The sequence below is a fragment of the Rhipicephalus sanguineus genome, chromosome 6, assembly GCF_013339695.2.
Source record: "Rhipicephalus sanguineus isolate Rsan-2018 chromosome 6, BIME_Rsan_1.4, whole genome shotgun sequence".
NCBI lineage: Eukaryota > Metazoa > Arthropoda > Arachnida > Ixodida > Ixodidae > Rhipicephalus > Rhipicephalus sanguineus.
The window spans coordinates 16419289-16437252 of NC_051181.1; the positions used below are offsets into that span (position 1 = coordinate 16419289).

The following is a 17964-nucleotide window of genomic DNA, read 5'->3' on the forward strand; positions in this document are numbered from 1 at the left end:
TGCGCTTTGCCGCTGGACGTGAAATGCGTGGTTTGACGACAGTGCAATATGCCTTACTGCGGGTGGGATTTGGTGCGACACTGTCCCGGCGACTCAAGCGAGCCTGCCGCTGTGTGTATTACCAAACAGATGATGGGCACGCTGCGTTCGCGGTACCATCGGGAACACAATGGTAAGTAATACTAATGGTTCCTCTGTTCGCACGTCCTTATCGTCGCTCGGGCAGCTGAAGGTATCCTACTGTACATTGCGTCGAGTGAAAAGTGCAATGAAAAATCGAAAAAAAAATCACAGCATATCCACGGAGGGAATTATGATGAGTGGGCGAAGTTGCGGAGGTTCATCGGTAAACCGTGAATCTTCCGTGAATTCTGCCCAGTACATCATCACCGACGTGAGATCGGGCGCGTTTATACTAAAGGTTCGATCAGAGTTATGACGACTTGCAGCTCACTTTAATTTTACACGTACGCTGTGAATTTTCATTGTTTAATCACGCACAGGAGAAATCGCACACACGCACTACCTTGGAGGTCAAAATCCAGTGCCTTTATATACGGGGTGGTCAGTGAACGGTTGTGCAGCGCGAGCGGTCGGTTTTTTCAATCAAGACGCTGCCTCGCGACGCTGCCTGCGTCGGCGCCGCTGCGCCGCGAGGCAAGATAGGGGGGGGGGTGACCGTAGGAGGACCATGAGGTGATGCGAAGCCGGAGCACTTGCACGATCGCGTTCCGTTGGCGTTCGTTGGGCATGCTACCGACCTCGCGTCGTGGAACGCGAAGAGGGACGCTACGCGCGTCGTATCTTCCATCTAGCCTGGCCGTTAATTCTCATAGGGCGAGCGGGGAATGCGGTCGACAGGCGGGCGAGAGGGGGGCAGCGTAGAAGAGGAGAGAGAAGGGGAGGGGACGCGCATGCGCTCGAGCTCATCGCGGCGTTGCGCAGGCGAGAATTTCGGCATGTCTAGCCCGCGTTTCAGAGGAAGAGTGGAAAGGGGAGGGGAGAGGGGAAGTGGAGAGGGGAAGGGGAGAGGGTGAGTGGAGAGGGAAACGGGAGAGGGGCAGAGGGCATGGGGGAATGGTGAGGAGGAGTGGAGAGGAGGTGTGTGGAGAGGGTATGCGCATGCGCAGTAAGGGTGGTCACGCCGCACACCACCACCACCACCACCGGACAGATACTGCCGTTTAATGGAGGCGAAAATGTTTGAGGCCCGTGTACTTAGCTTTAGGTGCACGTTAAAGAACCCCAGGTGGTCGAAATTTCCGGAGCCCTCCACTACGGCGTCTCTCATAATGATATCGTGGTTTTGGGACGTTAAACCCCAGATATTATTATTATTATTATTATACTGCCGTTTACTACCGGCTGCCGGGAGATACGCCGGACAACGGAGACGTGACAAGGTTAGACTAAGAGGAGCTGCGCCCCTAAAAGATAGAAAGAACAGTCATTAAGCTCACATAGCGACGATGTGTAATGCGTGTTTAGAAATTCCTGTGAATATAGCACATGCTTCGATGCGCGAGTGCGCCTAGAAAAAAGATGTTTGTACAGCATAATTTCCTTCCTTGCGATAAAGCATAAATGAAGCAGAGTGCTTTCAAGGAGTATACGCGAAAGCAAAAAAAAAAAGCCGCTATTATCACGCTGTTATGTAATGAAATGTGCATTGAGGCCCATTTTTTTCTGTTTATGCTGTTTTTATGCTTGATTTGCTTGTCTTGATCCTCCGTCTCGATGTTAATTTGTGCGCGTTGACATGTGGCATAATCGTCACATAATTATGACCATATGATGAAACATAATTATGGCCATATGATGTGACAGACATCCGCTAAGTGACAGTGTGTGTTGTGAAGAACATGCATTTTATGGTATTGTCACTTCATTAGTCACATATCAGCACTGGAATTTAATTGCCAGGGGGACATATGCATATTTATAGCCTTTAGGACATGTATTAGTTATGCAAGGCTATTTTAATCACATTGATATAAGCCAGTTGAACGTGTTGAACCACCTTGTTGAATCACCTTGTTTCTTCCCTCTCGTTATTTTGTTTTGAATTATGTTGCCATAGTGTTTATTATCTGTACACAGTATCCTCATTGTTGACACAATTTCTGACAAGGTGAAAACGCTGGCATTGTGTCCAGGACTTCTTTTGTCCTCATTACAAGTATGCTGTTAATTTTTGCCATGAATCAATACCAAAGTTGCCCAATATTCAGTCCTAAACAGAACAGCTGTGCTTGATCAAGAATCTAGTGTCCAACGTGTTTAAATACGAAGTGAACCTCACTAACATTCACACCCCTTTACACTATAATGCTAACTTGACTGACATCGAAATCTACCCGAATGGTGGTACAAAGGACAAGAGTAACACTTCTGGTGTTGTTTCGCATATCTTTACCTTCGTGTATTTTTCGCCCTGTGTACTTGAAAAGCTGACAAGGAACTACTTAGCAGCCTCACAATTTTGCATTTGTTTCACGTTTTGTCAAAAGTTCTGCAATAAGTATAGTGATGTGTGAGTCCTTGGCGAGAAATTCATTTTTATGGACACAGAAAGCTTAATGAACTTCTTTTTTGTATCATCTTCAGGAAGACATTTCTGGCAAAGCAGCAAGAGTTACTCGCCCACTGCTTGTGTACGAGACAGTGTATTGTGGGAACACTCCACTGTGTTTCATTGTACACTATCTCGAACATTTACATCTTACAGCATTTGGGCAAATAGTGGGATTGATGCAGAGTGTTATGCATGATACTGCGTGCAACATTTCCAGTAGCATGTGCATTTGAAAATTTCGCATTGTTCAAAATGACACTTAGTGGAACTGGCTTTATTCAGCTAACTTTATCCTAAAATGAACAGCTGGGCGAGTTTATGTGTATTCATAGTTAAAGAAAGTGCGGAAAAAAACAACACAGCACAGAGAAATGAGAATGAAAGGCACAGGATGATGCGCTACTAGCAACTGAAGTTTAAAGCAAACCGCAGAAAGATATACACGCACAGTATGAAAAACTACAAAATTAAAGAATCACGCAGTCGCCGAAAGAGTAAACATATGTCTAAAAAAGCCAAGCACGTGTTAAACTTCATTTGCTAGTACTGCGTCATCTAGGGATGGTAAAATCGATGAACGATTAATCGATTAATCGATTAAAGGTCCACAATTAATCGATTAATCGTAATTGATTTCGGCCGCTCGATTAATCGAATTAATCGATTAAAACTTGAAGGCCCCGCCTCCGCTCAGGGGGGTCAGTGAGCCGTAATTCGCACGACACAAGCCAGCAACGCTGGGAACAAGAACCGTTTTAATTCACGACTCAAAAGAATCACCACCGGCCTTCCAGACCGGCACAACACGGCACTAACGTATACAGGAGAGCCAAAAGCCCGGAACGAACAATCCCCGCCGACTGGCGGTCGAATGGAACCTACGCGCGAAACATAACGGCAGGAAAGCAAACTCACGCGCAACTCGCAGTAGAAGACGAGCCAACGACTCCTATTAGCGGACGTCCCAAACCGGCGTGGCCTCTGCTCTGCAGCACTCACGGAGGAAACCGTCGCGCCTAGCGCGACCGTCGCGGCATCCCATCGTCCTGCCGCCCACCAAAGAAGCCTCCGGGCTTGTCTCACCTCCCTTCTTATCCGCCAGCCACCTTCACGCCCCCTGTGGCTTTCCGCCGCTGCCGCTCGTCACGCGCATGGGCAATGCGCGTGTGTTCTCCTCCCCCTGCTTCCAACGTGCGTGCTGCAGATAAGGGCCTATCGGCCCGACACTCCCCCCACACAAGAATGGACACTCCAGTGAGTGTCATTTTCCACCGACTACTAAGGGCAATAATCAACACCACAGAAAATAGAAAAAGGGGAAACTGAGAAGCAGTTCTGCATTAGTCTACACAGTTCGTCGGGCACCACGACAGTTCATAATGTGTCGCATATCCTTGTCTACACAGTTTGTCGGGCACCACAACACATCACCGTTCGTCGCATGTCTTTGTCCTGCTGTCGCATGTCCTTGTCTGCACAGTTTGTCAGGCACCGCAACACATCACCATTCGTCGCATGTCTTTGTCCTGATGGTTACACCGAACGGAGCCGGCCCACACATCACACCACATAACCATTCGTGCCCTGTCTTTGTCCCACCGGTTGCACAGAATGGAACGTGCACGTAGCGTGTGTCGGCGTTCACAGCAGCCTGTGTCGGCGTTCCGTGATGGGTGCCAGCCTTGTGCTTTGTCGCAGGCTAGTTGGCACTGAAGTTGCTGCGGGGTGTTCTGCGAAAGGCAAGGTTATTACAGTGGAGCAAGGTTATTACAGCAGGACAACAAAAGGGCACCGCATCCTGATTGACAAACAGCGAATACCCAGGTCAGCAATGTCGACGGCCGCGGGGGAATGTGTTTACGCGTCTAGCGGGCGCTCGTAGTAAGCTTTGAGGTCGCATACGTTTACAGGGCCTGTTATTCGACCACCGCGTTTGTTTTTGAGAAGGTATGCCAACCTAGAAATTTGCTTTGCAATCACGTAGGGACCGTCCATCGTGGTGCGAGGGAGGCAGCAAACCCTTTTGCTGCATCACTGAGTGGATGCGTGCGCCGGAGCACCTCATCACCAACCGCGAACTCTAGGGGTCGCCTGCCCTTGTTGTGTTGATTGCAATGTTCCAGGCGGGCTAGTTCCAAGTTCTCTCTGGCCTCCCGCAAAGTTTCGCTCCAGCGACTGGAGAGATTTTGCGCGAACGTCGCGTAGTTACAGCGCGGTGATTCGGAGTCATGGGTGAGCTCATGTTCGATAGGAAACTTGAGCTCGCGACCTAATAGAATGGCTGCCGGAGTAAAGCCAGTTGAACGATTCACTGTTGTTCGCGTGGCGAATGCCATTTCCTGTACGCGGGCATCCCAGTCCCTGTGCCGGTCAGTGAAAGCCACCAACATTGTTTTAAGGTTTCTGTTGACGCGCTCAGTAATGTTGGCCTGAGGGTGGTAAGGTGTCGTTCTTTTGTGGTGTACACCAAGAACTTTGCAAGTGTCCGCAAATATTCTGCCTGTGAAATATGTGGCATTATCTGTTATTAGCTGCTTTGGAAAACCGAAGCGAGTGAACGTCTGCAGCAGACAATCCCACATTACTTTTGAATCCAGCCGGCGTAACGGGTACAGCTCTACCCATTTCGAAAAGTGGTCAGTGAGTACTAACAAGTATCGACACCCCTTAGCTGATCTGGGGTACGGGCCCATTGCATCACAGGCAACGATTTCCCATGGGTACCTGCTTTCCACAGATTGCATGAGGCCCGGTGGTTTGCCTCCCCTCGGTTTTGCGGTCTGGCAGGTAGGGCGAGTTTGGACGTATGTTATGACGTCCTTTCTCATGTGTGGCCATGTGGCGACGCGACACAACTTTTCAAAAGTTCTCTTGCCATCACTGTGACCAGCGAGGCGTGTGTCATGAAAGTACGCCATGAAAGTTTTGCGTAGAGTCCGAGGAATGAAAACACGGAACGGGGACTCGTCATCATGAGTCTCAAGTGAGGGGACGTAACGCAAGAGCAGGCCGTCCTCGGCTTGGCAAGTAGCTGCCATAGGTGTTTGCGAACCGTGTGTTCCCGGTGGAAGTAGCAGCGCCCAGGCCACTGCATATCTGTTTGCACTGGTCGTCGCTTCTCTGAGCGTCGAGGAGATGCTGTCGTGAGACCAGTGTTCCCCAGACTTCTTCAGGCACTGTCACAACCAGGACCTCGGCGGCTGGTTCACCATCCCCTGACAGTGGCGCTCGGGAAAGCGCGTCAGCCACTTTGTTGCCAGTGCCTTTCCTGTATTCCACTCTGTAGTTATATTTCTGAAGAGAAAGGGCCCACCGGGCCAGACGACCGGATGGGTTTTGTAGCTTTGACAGCCATGACAGCGCCTGGTGATCGGTTTGAATCGTAAATGCAGCTCCATCGAGATACATGTCGAATTTCTTCAGTGCGAATACGATTGCAAGACATTCTTTCTCTGTTACCGTGTAGTTCCTTTCTGTGCCCGAGAGCGTGTGGCTCGCAAATGCTAGCGGGTAAAGCATCCCTTGATATTCCTGGAGCAAGACTGCTCCAAGGCCATAATCGCTTGCGTCGGTCTGTACCGTGAAGGGTAAGTTTAGGTCAGGGAGGCGCAGCCGTGCTGTATCAGCGATAGCCTCCGACAGAGCCTGGAAGGCTGCCTGCTCCATGTTAGTCCAAGACCAATGGGCACCCTTGCGCAGGAGCTGGTGAAGTGGTCTTGCCAGATCGGCGCAGTGAGGAATGAAGTGACGGTAGAAGCCCGCCATACCCAAAAACCGTTGCAGGCTCTTAACGCCCGTTGGTGGTGGAAAATGCAGGATGGCCTGAAGTTTCTGTTCGTCTGGCCGTATTGTGCCTTGCTCGACAATGAAACCTAAGAGGTTGATCCTGTTAGAGACCAACTGAACTTTCCGGGGGTTGACGGTGATGCCTGCATCCTGCATTCGTTGTAGTACAGTGGTTAGGTGGCTCAGGTGCTCGTCGAAGGTTTGCGAAAAAACTACCACGTCGTCCATGTAAGCCATTGCGTAGTTGAATTTGGCATGTCGAAGCACAATGTCCATGACGCGCTGAAATGTGGCCGGTGAATTGCACAATCCGAAAGGTAACCTCGAAAACTCGAACAATCCCCTGTGGCAAGTAAATGCCGTTTTCTGAGCATCGCGCTCTGCTAACGGGATCTGCAGGAAGCCTCTGCTACAGTCAAGGGTAGTGAAGAATTTGGCGGCTCCAAGGGAGTACATAACAGAGTCGATTGATGGGAAGGGGTACGAGTCTCGAACCGTGACGGCGTTTAACCGCCGGTAGTCAACGCACAACCGCGCAGAACCGTCCTTCTTTGGAGCTAAAACAACTGGAAACGCCCAGGGACTGTTGGACGCTCTTACAGCACCGGTGACGAGCATTTCGTCGAGGGCAGCGTCCAGAAGTTCACGCTTGTGGACGCTCAGGGGACGAGGATTGAAACGGATAGGGCGGACGTCGCCTGTGTCGATCCTGTGTTCCAATACATTGACCCTGCCCGGAGCCTCTGTGAACATTGCCGCAAAGGGCTTTAGGGCTGTTTCGATTCTAGTTTTTAGCTGTGATGGCCCTTTGAAGGATTCGATAATAGTAAAGAAGCCCTCCCTGGCCTCGAAGAACGGATGCACATTTGTTGCAAGCAGATCAGACTGGGGTTGTGGCGAAGTAGTGACAAACGCGAGTGGTTTTGCATTGATGCCATGGCTGTAGGTGCCCGTACGGACATCAAGCACGATTCCCGACTTTGCTATAAAATTGCGTCCCAAAATTACGGGGCAGGAAAGTCCGGGTAGGTGTAGGAAACGTTGCCGAAGTTTTCGCCCGTCGAGTCTAACCGCTAAACGAGCTGCAAGCGTAGCCGGGACAACATGAGCAGAGGCCACGCGCAGATTAGTGCTTACCCTTCGCAAAGATAAGCCTTTCGTCTCGCAGGCATTCTTAATGCGATCCCCGAAAACGGAAACAGCTGAACCAGTATCTAAAAGAGCCGGGACCTTTACTCCTGCCATGGAAACCATCACTAATGGTGCTTTATCGGCGTGGGCAGCGAGACGAGTGAATGTAGACGGACGATCGCTCACCGTATTGTCGAGTACACCATGGCTGTTATCGGGCGGAGAGCACTTCGCAGGAGCGTTGGTTGCTTGGTTCTCTGGCAGTTGTCCGAGCGGGAAGGGATGCGGCCTTGTCCCTTTGGGCGTGCGTTGCTTTGTCGAAGGTTTGCCGCGGCTGTGATTCCTGGCGGCTGGATGATGTGAAGACCAAAACACCCTGTGGCCAGGCCTCTGCAGCGCGGCTGGCTGCTCTTGAAGACGAGTCGTAGCCCACAGAGGAGCCGCAGTAGTTCCACCAGGACCTGCGTAAAGTGAGAGGACCCCGGGGGGCGGTGGAATGTTGGCCGGCGATTGGCATGCGCTCACCATCGCCGGCCCCGATCGTTTCCCCGACGGCCAGAACGTGGTCTGCTTGGGCACTGGCTCCTATAGTGGCCCCGACCTCCACACTGGAAGCATACCGGAGGGTTCCTACTTGTACCTCCGGCACTAGGATGGGCGGCGACCGCTACGGGCTGGCCTTGGGTCGAGGCGCCAGGTATGGGTGTCCCAAGTTCCTGGGTAGTTGACGGGAAGGCGGACGGAGCAGGCAGATTGTGGTGGCTGAATGGGTCTAGGGCCCTTGGTGGGGTCATCGGAGAGGCCATTGGGTTGGAACGACCGTGCCACGCACAGGATGGCTCGAGAGTGGATTCAGGCGGTGGCGGTGGTTGGTACGTGAGCTCCGCCAACATCGCGGCCTGAATATCACCCGCTGCTGTAGCGAGGACGTCGAGTGAAGGGAATGAACGACCCCTCAAATACGCCTGAAAACGCGGATGCGACTGCTTAATTGCCCGAGTCACTCTTTCCACTTCAGGTGCCGAAGGGTCCGCGCGGTCGTAAAGCTCCTGTAAGGACCGTATGTATTCTTGGAGGCTTTCCTCCTCAGCCTGTGTACGGCTGCGAAGTTCATCTTTCATGCGAACGGCGTAGTCGGGGGGCAGAAATTCGGCACGCAATAGCTGCTCAAAGTGAGACCAACTTTCGAAAGACTGGCGACGACGCCAACGTGCGGCAGAGCCAGACAGGGCGACGGGCAGAACGCGTAGCAGAAGAGTCTCATTTGGGAGGGCTTGCGCGTCGCGATAGTCTTTTAAATCTTGCAAAAAGTCTGCGACCGATTTCTTGTCTGTGTGTCCCTCGTACGTAGGCACGGCCAGCGGTAAGCGAAAGGTGTCGGCTGGTGTAGCCTGGCGTTCTAGCAACGCGGTCAGCTGCTCGACGATACGAGGAGTATCTGGCGCGGACGCGTCCTGTTTCCCCTTGTCGGGCATTATATTAGACTTGAGGTCCGTAGGGCTTTCACCTTCGCGAGCTGTAACTGTACCGGAACGCAAGAGCATTGGAATATGCGCAAAGCATATCGCGAGTGCGATGGGCCGGCAGGACGGGGGCCTAATGCGTGCGGTTCTCGCGGTGCGAAAGCGAACTCAAACGAAAAGAATAATACTGCATGAGGAAACCACGTTGCAAGGAACGAAGGGAAGGTCAGCTACGTGCGAAAACCACGTTGGGCGCCAGATGAAGGCCCCGCCTCCGCTCAGGGGGGTCAGTGAGCCGTAATTCGCACGACACAAGCCAGCAACGCTGGGAACAAGAACCGTTTTAATTCACGACTCAAAAGAATCACCACCGGCCTTCCAGACCGGCACAACACGGCACTAACGTATACAGGAGAGCCAAAAGCCCGGAACGAACAATCCCCGCCGACTGGCGGTCGAATGGAACCTACGCGCGAAACATAACGGCAGGAAAGCAAACTCACGCGCAACTCGCAGTAGAAGACGAGCCAACGACTCCTATTAGCGGACGTCCCAAACCGGCGTGGCCTCTGCTCTGCAGCACTCACGGAGGAAACCGTCGCGCCTAGCGCGACCGTCGCGGCATCCCATCGTCCTGCCGCCCACCAAAGAAGCCTCCGGGCTTGTCTCACCTCCCTTCTTATCCGCCAGCCACCTTCACGCCCCCTGTGGCTTTCCGCCGCTGCCGCTCGTCACGCGCATGGGCAATGCGCGTGTGTTCTCCTCCCCCTGCTTCCAACGTGCGTGCTGCAGATAAGGGCCTATCGGCCCGACAAACTATTCGATTAATTGATTACGGAACCCCCCAATCCCGCCTCCCAACCTCGCCCCTTGGCTGGAGCGCGTGACTGCGAGGCGCGCTATCCTGAGGCGCAGATGCCGTGCACATCGTCTCTCTTTCACTGATTTCACTACAGCGCATATTCCTGCGCTAGGAGAACGAGCCCGGAGGTGGCGGCGGCCATACCCTATAGAGAAAGATATGATGTCGCCCTGATCTCCGTCGCGTACGGCGTCCCACTCCAAGCACTCCCCAATGCTTCAAGCCCGGGCAGGAGGCGGCTCCACCCCATCGAGGCAGAAATGAACTTGTCCTCTTCTCTCCGGCTCACAGTCTACTGCTGCTCGCACCACGCGCACTTCTACGCAACTGCGTTGCACCAGTTGCACTGGAGGACGATCCGATGAGCCGCCTGCTCAGTTCAAGACATACTATAGTAACCCTGTAGTCGATCGCCGCACCAATCCAAATTCACTTGAGACTTGGCACAGCATGCGAACTGGCCTAGATCATGTGTTTCACGTTGCAATGGAGTATTTGCCAATTCCTGCTACGTCGGTAGCATTCGAGCGCCTTTTTTCGCATGCTGGATGTGTGGCGACCCAAAGGAGGTGTCGGTTGTCGCCCGAGCATCTCGGGCAACTGAGATTTCTTCCCTCAGTAGCAAAGTGCATGTGGTTCGGAGCAGCAACCCCATGAAACAAAACAAAAGGGGACTGTTGAGAAAGTTAGCAGCACGGCGATTTGCCAACTTTCAACACAGAAGTTTATTCTTTTTTGTAAATTTCACACGTGCCGGCGCATCGTCTTGTTGCTTATTTTGTTCGTGTTCGTTTTTCGCCGCGCTGTTTCATCGTGTTGCAGCATAAACGCATCTCTCTTTACATTTGATAAACGAATAGTTTTCGTCGCCTGTAGTGTCAATCGCAACTTTCTTTGTATTTTATTCAACCCTCTGATTTTACTCGTTTTTTGTGTAAGTGCGGCATTGTAATATGCGCTGCTTATTTCCGGACTGGTTCTTAGTGCCGTTCTGTTTTACTCTTTAGCAAATAAAATATTGTTTACCAATGAAGGAGAGAGAGAAAATATATTACAAGGCAGAGAGGGTGGCCTGAGCTAGTACGCCCCTGCCTTCTATTCTGCACCGGGGAAAACGCAACGGGGGAAAAAGAGTGATGAAGTACAATGATGGGGCGATGATTAGGTAATCCGTATATACATAATAAGACATGTTTGCTAGCGTAAAGAAGACAAGGACGCTAGTAACGATCTATTATTATGCTGTATACCAACTAGCCCAACTGTCCGTCTTATAGGTTTTATACCATTTTCATAATTGTTCAGCTAGCTTTCTTGCGATGCAGTTAGTCCAATTAATGGGAGCTAGTGACTTCTTCAAACAGTGTTCGAGCGCGGTTTGCTTGCGCTGGGACGCGGAAAATGTAGACTCGGCTCTCTTGACACGAATACGCATAATAGACAAACGCCAGCACTTGCAACTACGACCGCGTCTCCACTTGAAGCACGAAAGTTGCTGCCATTAGTTGAGAGTAATGTAGCGCAGGAATGCGCACTCGCGAGTTGTGAAAGGGGTCTTATAGACTCTTTATGTAATTTATGTAACTTTACGCGTCGGTTTACCGAACGTCTAGCATCCAGTGCATTACTATTGAAGAAGTGACCTTGTAGCACTTAGTAATAATGTATGGTCGCCTACTTAGGGAGAAATACAGCTTTCAGCTAGAGGCCCCCGTCTTCTGCTGTGACAAGAAAGAAGGACAGTCACGAAATTTATATTGTAATGTATGAAACATGAGATAGCGCTCACAGTTCAGGCTGTACGCACGATTGAAAAGGTGCGAGTGGCGCCGTGTTAAGGCAACGATCAGATGAAACCTGTGGAGTATGCTGGCGCAGCTGCTGTTTATTCTAGCCGGGAGGCAGAAACTCATGTCACTATATTTCCCGCAGTTGCCTGTACCGATGGTCTGTTTGAGGCCAGTATGTTTCTGTGTAATCTCTGCATGGGTGACCTCAAGGAAAAGATCGCGTCAATCCGCAATTATAGTATTATGCAGGGCTTCCACAATATCTAACCGACAAACCGAGAAAAGATGCCGTGCTTACGAGAGCGAGCGTCTTATTTAATTCATGTACCTCCTCGTCTCTCTTGTACTTTTCTCGAGATTTCCTCACCCTCCGCCACACTGCATGTTTCAGCTGCGACTTTCAAACCAGTGTGGTCCCCGAACGCGCCTCCGGTTTCGATGAGCTCGAGTACGCAGGCTTCAAGAAAATACGACCTGCTGCCATATAGTCCAGGAATGATGGCCACAGATGCTTGAGTCCGCGACATCAACCAAAGACGACGGGCCCCTTGTGTCCAGTGTGCGAAAGTGGGAATTTGCGTACACTGTACACAAGGGGCCCGTCGTCGACACTTTCGAAAGTGGGAATTTTCGATCGTCAGCGCGTCTGATAAAGATTTCGGTCCATATCGAACACGAACGATGCCTCTCAAACAACGAGATATCGGTTTTAAAGCACCCATAAAAAATGTCGATTAATCGATTAAAACATTCCACCGAAAGCAGTTAATCGATTAAAGGCTGAATCGATTAACGATTAATCGATTAAAAATTTCAATCGACCATCCCTAGCGTCATCCTGTCCCCTTCATTTCTACGTGTGTTGTGGTTTTGTTTTCCCGCTTTCTTTTACTATGAACTTAAGTCCTGACTGCTTTACAGTCTCTATCCTGATGAGAAACAGCAGCGGGATATTTTTCTGGCTAGCTGCGGAACCCAAGTGTTCAATCTCCTGTTCGACCTCCTAATGCAGGCCACACCGCATACGAAGACTGAATTCAATAGTCAATTTCGCGCCAAAGTCACGACCACACTGGAATACGAAGAAACACAATGGCAGGACGGGCGCCCGTCCTGTCTATGTGTTTCTTCGTATTTCTGTGTGGTAGCGTCGTAGTGATTTTGGCGCGAAATTGACTATTGAATTCAGACATGCACCAACTAGCGCAACAGCGAGTACCACTAGCATACCACGACGCTGAGCGAGCTGCTCACCACACTGCGCTCGCACTTCAGCCCGGCATCGTCCACGTTTTCGGAGCGATTTCGCTTCAGCAACCCGAGCCGCCGGACAGAGCCGGACTACGCATGTGCTACCGCTAGAGAATGTAGTCCCACAATTGTCTCTGTGCGTGTTTTCTGCGTGAGAATAAAAAAAAGCAACAACATTAGTTCATTTTCTACGGGACGCTGTTTGAAAAGAGGGTCAGCACTCACCTAGAAGATATTTATATTTGCTTTACTTTATGCAGTTTTACTTCGTCTTTTTGCACGTGTGAAAACGTCGCACCTCTTACGGGCACCTGACGGCCAAAATGGCGTCTTCGTCTTCAAGTGAGCTCTAGTCACCCTCCAGCTTTTCCGACGACTCGCCGAAGGAGCTTGTGATGAATTTCAGTAACAAATGGCTAAGCCTGTGATGGCCGCTCGAATAATCAAACGGCCGTCACAGGAGATACGGAAGGTTCACAGACCAAAACTAAATTCGAAATGTGTGCTGAACCGGACTACTTCGCGGAGCAGTACATGTACAGTAGCGCCGCCCCCGTAGCCTTTCCTTTATTGCCAAGAAAATTTGAGCGTTTTAGTGCTGGGTACCCAAGCGGCTTGCGTACCTAGGACGTTGGGGCGGCGGTACTGCGCGTGCGCGAAGCCCCAAGAACATGCGTCCCCGGGTCGCCGGAGCCGTGCGTGCGCGTGGCCATAAACAACGCTGCCACCACTGGCCTCCTAGTGGAGATCAGCTGTCCCTAGCAGGACACGTCTGCCTCGAAGTGGCTGTCGGGCGCTCTGTAGTTCGTCAGCTCCGAACCAATGCTCTTACTTGCTTTAGATTATTGTCCTTAAGCTTCCACAGCAAAGCATTCGTGTCGATTCGGCACCATTTTCGAAAGCCATACTCAAATAACCGATGCTGGAGGCTTAGCGAGAGGATGGGCGACCCCGGAATCTCGAAGGACATAGATTACATGCTTGTTAGTTTTCTTTTTTTCGCCCATAGCTGGCGCCACTTCACGTGGCGGCAGCTATGGCACATGCTACGCCTTTGCGATAGCGGAATACCGGACAGACTATAAGGCGCTAATGAACCCGCACAGTTCATGAAAATGAGCGGTACACGGGAAAAGACGACGCCGATCACCCGCGACAAGTTCTCCACGTGTATGTCGTTGTCGGGCGACGGCTGCAGTCGCAGCATAGTCGCAACTTCGACACGTGCAGAAAAACTGGTTTTTCTCGGGTTTATAAGTTTGCCATATTAATTAAGAATATTTTATTGGAAGCATGTTCATTTCACGCCACCATCTATGATTAGTTTAACATTTCAAACTGTAAAAGAAAAAGCAGTTCATACGTGACAAGACGTTATGGCGCTGCGAGCGCGTGTGACCTTCGTGCGGCTTGCGTTTGGGTACGCGCCGCTATAAGGCGTTCCGCTGCGCGCCCCCAAGCCCGCGGGAACCGAGCAATAAAACTCTATATTGTCTGCGAGTATACGAGGTTTACCTACGCCTTCGGCGACCAGCTGCACTTGCTGCTCCGGGACCGTTTCGTCTGCGGCATAAACAACCCCGCCATGCAGACACGACTCCTGGAATTTGCCGGCCCCTCGCTGGGCTAGGTCGTGAAAGCAGCGCTGGCGATGGACGCGGCTACGAAGGACGCCGGCGAAATTGCACGTGCGGTGTCAACTGCGTCAACGGAAGCGGCGGTCAACAAGATGGCGACAAGGGGCGGTACCTGCACTCGCTGCGGTGACGCCCACTCACCCTCGCAGTGCCAGTTCTCCCGTTCAGAGTGGTTCACCTGCGGAAAAACTGGGCACCTTGCCAGGGTATCCCGAGCGGGGAGGACGAACAGCGGACAGCAGCAGGTTCCACACAAGCCCGCGGCCAAGGTACGCGTCGCAGTCGCAACTTCGACACGTGCGGCGGGGACGGCGGGGACGACACGTGCGGCGGGGACGTGCGGCAGCAGGCTGTAGTTCCTCCGCGTCCAGGCACCACGTCGTGGCCGAGGACTCGCCGATCTTCGACATGGACCAGGACATTGCTCACATGGTGCAAAGCTGCCAAGTCTGCCACGAACATCAGCGGGCCTCCTGTCAGGTGGAGATCACTCCTTGGCCATTCCCACAGAGGCCCTGGTCCCGCCTTTATGTGGATTTCGGAGGCCCCTTCAAGGGCCACCACTTCCTGGCGGTCGCAGACGCGTTTTGGAAGTGGGTGGAGGTTCTGCCTGTCACCACTCCGTCAGCAGGAGCGACCATTGCAGCGCTGCGGCAGGTCTTCGCCGCCCAGGGGTTGCAGGACGTCATAGTCTCCGACAATGGGCCTGCTTTCGCCAGCACGGAGTATCTGGCCTGGCTGACGAAGAACGGAATCCGCCGAATGATGGTTCCGCCGTACCACCCTGCTTCAAACGGTGCAGCCGGGCGGGTGGGACAGAGCATTAAGGACTAACTTAAAGGGGCCCTCCAACACTTTTTTTGAAGCGCCTACATCGCTGCCGACCGCATCAACGCGTAGGGGCACTCGCCAGAACTATTGCGCGCGGAAATGACGAAGATGAGCGCTGGCCTGTGATTGGATAAATGTAACGTTAGAAATAATAACGGCGCTGCATCACAAAAGGGGTTATTAGTGGGTTTAGTTTTTCTTTAGCATGCTTTTTTCACTGAACACCAACTAGACGAACGATCTTAGACTTTTTCCGCTTTAAAACTGCAGCGCCCGGCAAAGAATGCGCCGAACGCCACGGCGCTGGAGGAAACGCGCTGGGGACGCTCCAGGCGCCGTTGTTTGAAGAAATTGAAGGGAAAAAATTGTAAGAGCGTTGATATAGACGCCGTCGCGCAACAAGAAACATGACTAAAACTACAAGACATGATGCGTTCGCGATCTGCCTTGTTTCGCACGTGCAGTTCACTCTTAATGCACCACATTGTTTGTTGCTATCGCAACGGCGTCATCATTACGTTGGAAAGAACGGGCAACATTGTGTACAAGTTTCCCGTACGTAGGATCTTTCAGTTCATTTCACTGGGGCGCCATCCAACGTCACAGGGAGAATGAAACGTGGTCAGGTGACCCGCGAAAATCGAGTTGAGGGTAGGTTTCCATTATATTGTATTTTGAGTGTTCTAGGCTGAATAACTTCGGACTAGACATGTGCGCCGGACCAAAAATCACCGGCGGCGGCGCGCCGGTGTTTCCACCTCCGGCGGCGGCGCGTGAACGGCGCGGGGTTCATCGGACCGGCGGCGGCGCGGGAGGGGGGAGGAGGAGGGGGGGGACGAAGCAGTGAATACGATAAGTACACGCCGTAATGTTACATGAACGAGGGCTAGCAGCTAACTCTTTTTGCTCCGATCTCACTTAACTACAAAAAGCCGGTGTATGGCAATACGACCGCTCCCGGGAGAGAAGCGGTTTTCGGTCGGTTGGTCGTATCAGTGGTCTGAGCGCGAAGTAGTGAGATCACAGCGCTCACAGCGCGTATAAGGTATACGAGCCGTTCACTGGGGGATGTCTGCCGAAATAGCGCGCGTGCCAGCGCTCTCGACGGCGCCCTTATAGTCAAAGTTCACAGATGCTGGTCGAGTTACGCAGTTCCTCTCCCCACACATCCCTCCCTGCTCCTTCGCCCAGCAAATGACGGGCGGGGCGTTTCCTCCTGCTCGAGGAGCAATCGACGGCAGGCCTCGCACGCGGGTTGATGTTGATCCGAGTGACGGAGATGGTCAGCTTGTTTCATCTCTGCTTTAGCCATGTTCCTTGCCAACGCTCACGAGCTTTTACTCGTGGGTAGAACATACAATGCGCGGAGCGATGTTATCGATTTAGAGTTTACACGGAACATGACGGCGACGGTGAAAACCTGTCCTGAGTGTCTATACAATTGCTAACGCAATAAAAAAAATAAAAAAACCCGTCGAATCGGGCTCGCCTTTTTCCTGGAAAGCTGCATCGTCTCCGCTGTAAAGAGTGCGTCCGTTAGAAGAATCATATAATCCGGCGCCTTTTCTATTGGTTTCCTTCTCGCCTTCGATACCCTTCTTACGGACATCTCCTCGCCACTTATTTCTTCATAAAGCACTGCATTTTCGATGGAGGCGAAAATGTTTGAGGCCCGTGTACTTAGATTTAGGTGCACGTTAAAGAACCCCAGGTGGTCGAAATTTCCGGAGCCCTCCACTACGGCGTCTCTCATAATCATATCGTGGTTTTGGGACGTTAAACCCCAGATATTATTATTATTATCTTCATAAAGCACGCGTACAATGTCAGCACTAAGCGTTGAACCTATCATGATTTCGCGCTTGTCGGCTGCAGTCTGTTATCTCTGCATGCGCCGTCGCAAACGCACAAAATGGAGCGAAATCATTTAATAGCGCACGATAGTCGTGCGAGAAAAGCAAGAGCGGGTGGGCGGCTACATATATAGCAAAGCAGTATGGGAGACAATTCACAACTGTTATTTCTCGTATATGAACCAGTCGAGAATATGTACCCTGATGATGTCACGTGAATCACAGTTCTGGCATCACGAAGTGCACCAAAAGACAACAAACGCCAAGGGAGAATAATGCGCTCGTTGTTATTGTTTTTTGTTGTATTTTCAAAGGCTGTTAGGGGCCTTTTATAAAAGCGGGGCGTGCAAACACGGACACAGGAAAGTAGTCAATAGACCAGAAACGCCGCTAACAATTGAAAAATCACGCAGCGGTGGAACCAAAGGTAGACACAAATATTTATCTGTGCATTCCCACGTATAAGAGGCCAGCCAGACTTATCATCAAGTGCGAGAGGTGGTCTACGTGAGAGATAGCTGTTCACTCTCCCGACTTTTCTCGTATGTTCGTGTTTCCACGTCATGTCTTTTTAACATGAATACATACCAACTACAGCTCAGCTATGTTTTAAGTTTGCCATTCTCTTTATTTCTCTATTTATCGATTTACTCGAGTAAGAATGAAAGGAAGAAGTGTAGTAACGCACCGAGATATATATATTACTTATCTATTTTATTTATTTGTGTACAGTGTACTGTCCAAGACTCCAAGAATATGCTGTCCAGCGAGTTGGGTCGTCGCCC

At 51.4% G+C, this 17964-nt stretch overlaps 1 protein-coding gene across 1 annotated transcript in view; it reads left to right on the forward strand.

Moving 5' to 3' along the window:
* The window catches only part of LOC119395613 (activated CDC42 kinase 1), a 223811-nt gene that overhangs the window by 127002 nt on the left and 78845 nt on the right, over nucleotides 1-17964 (forward strand). The gene's annotated exons all lie outside the window — the stretch shown is intronic.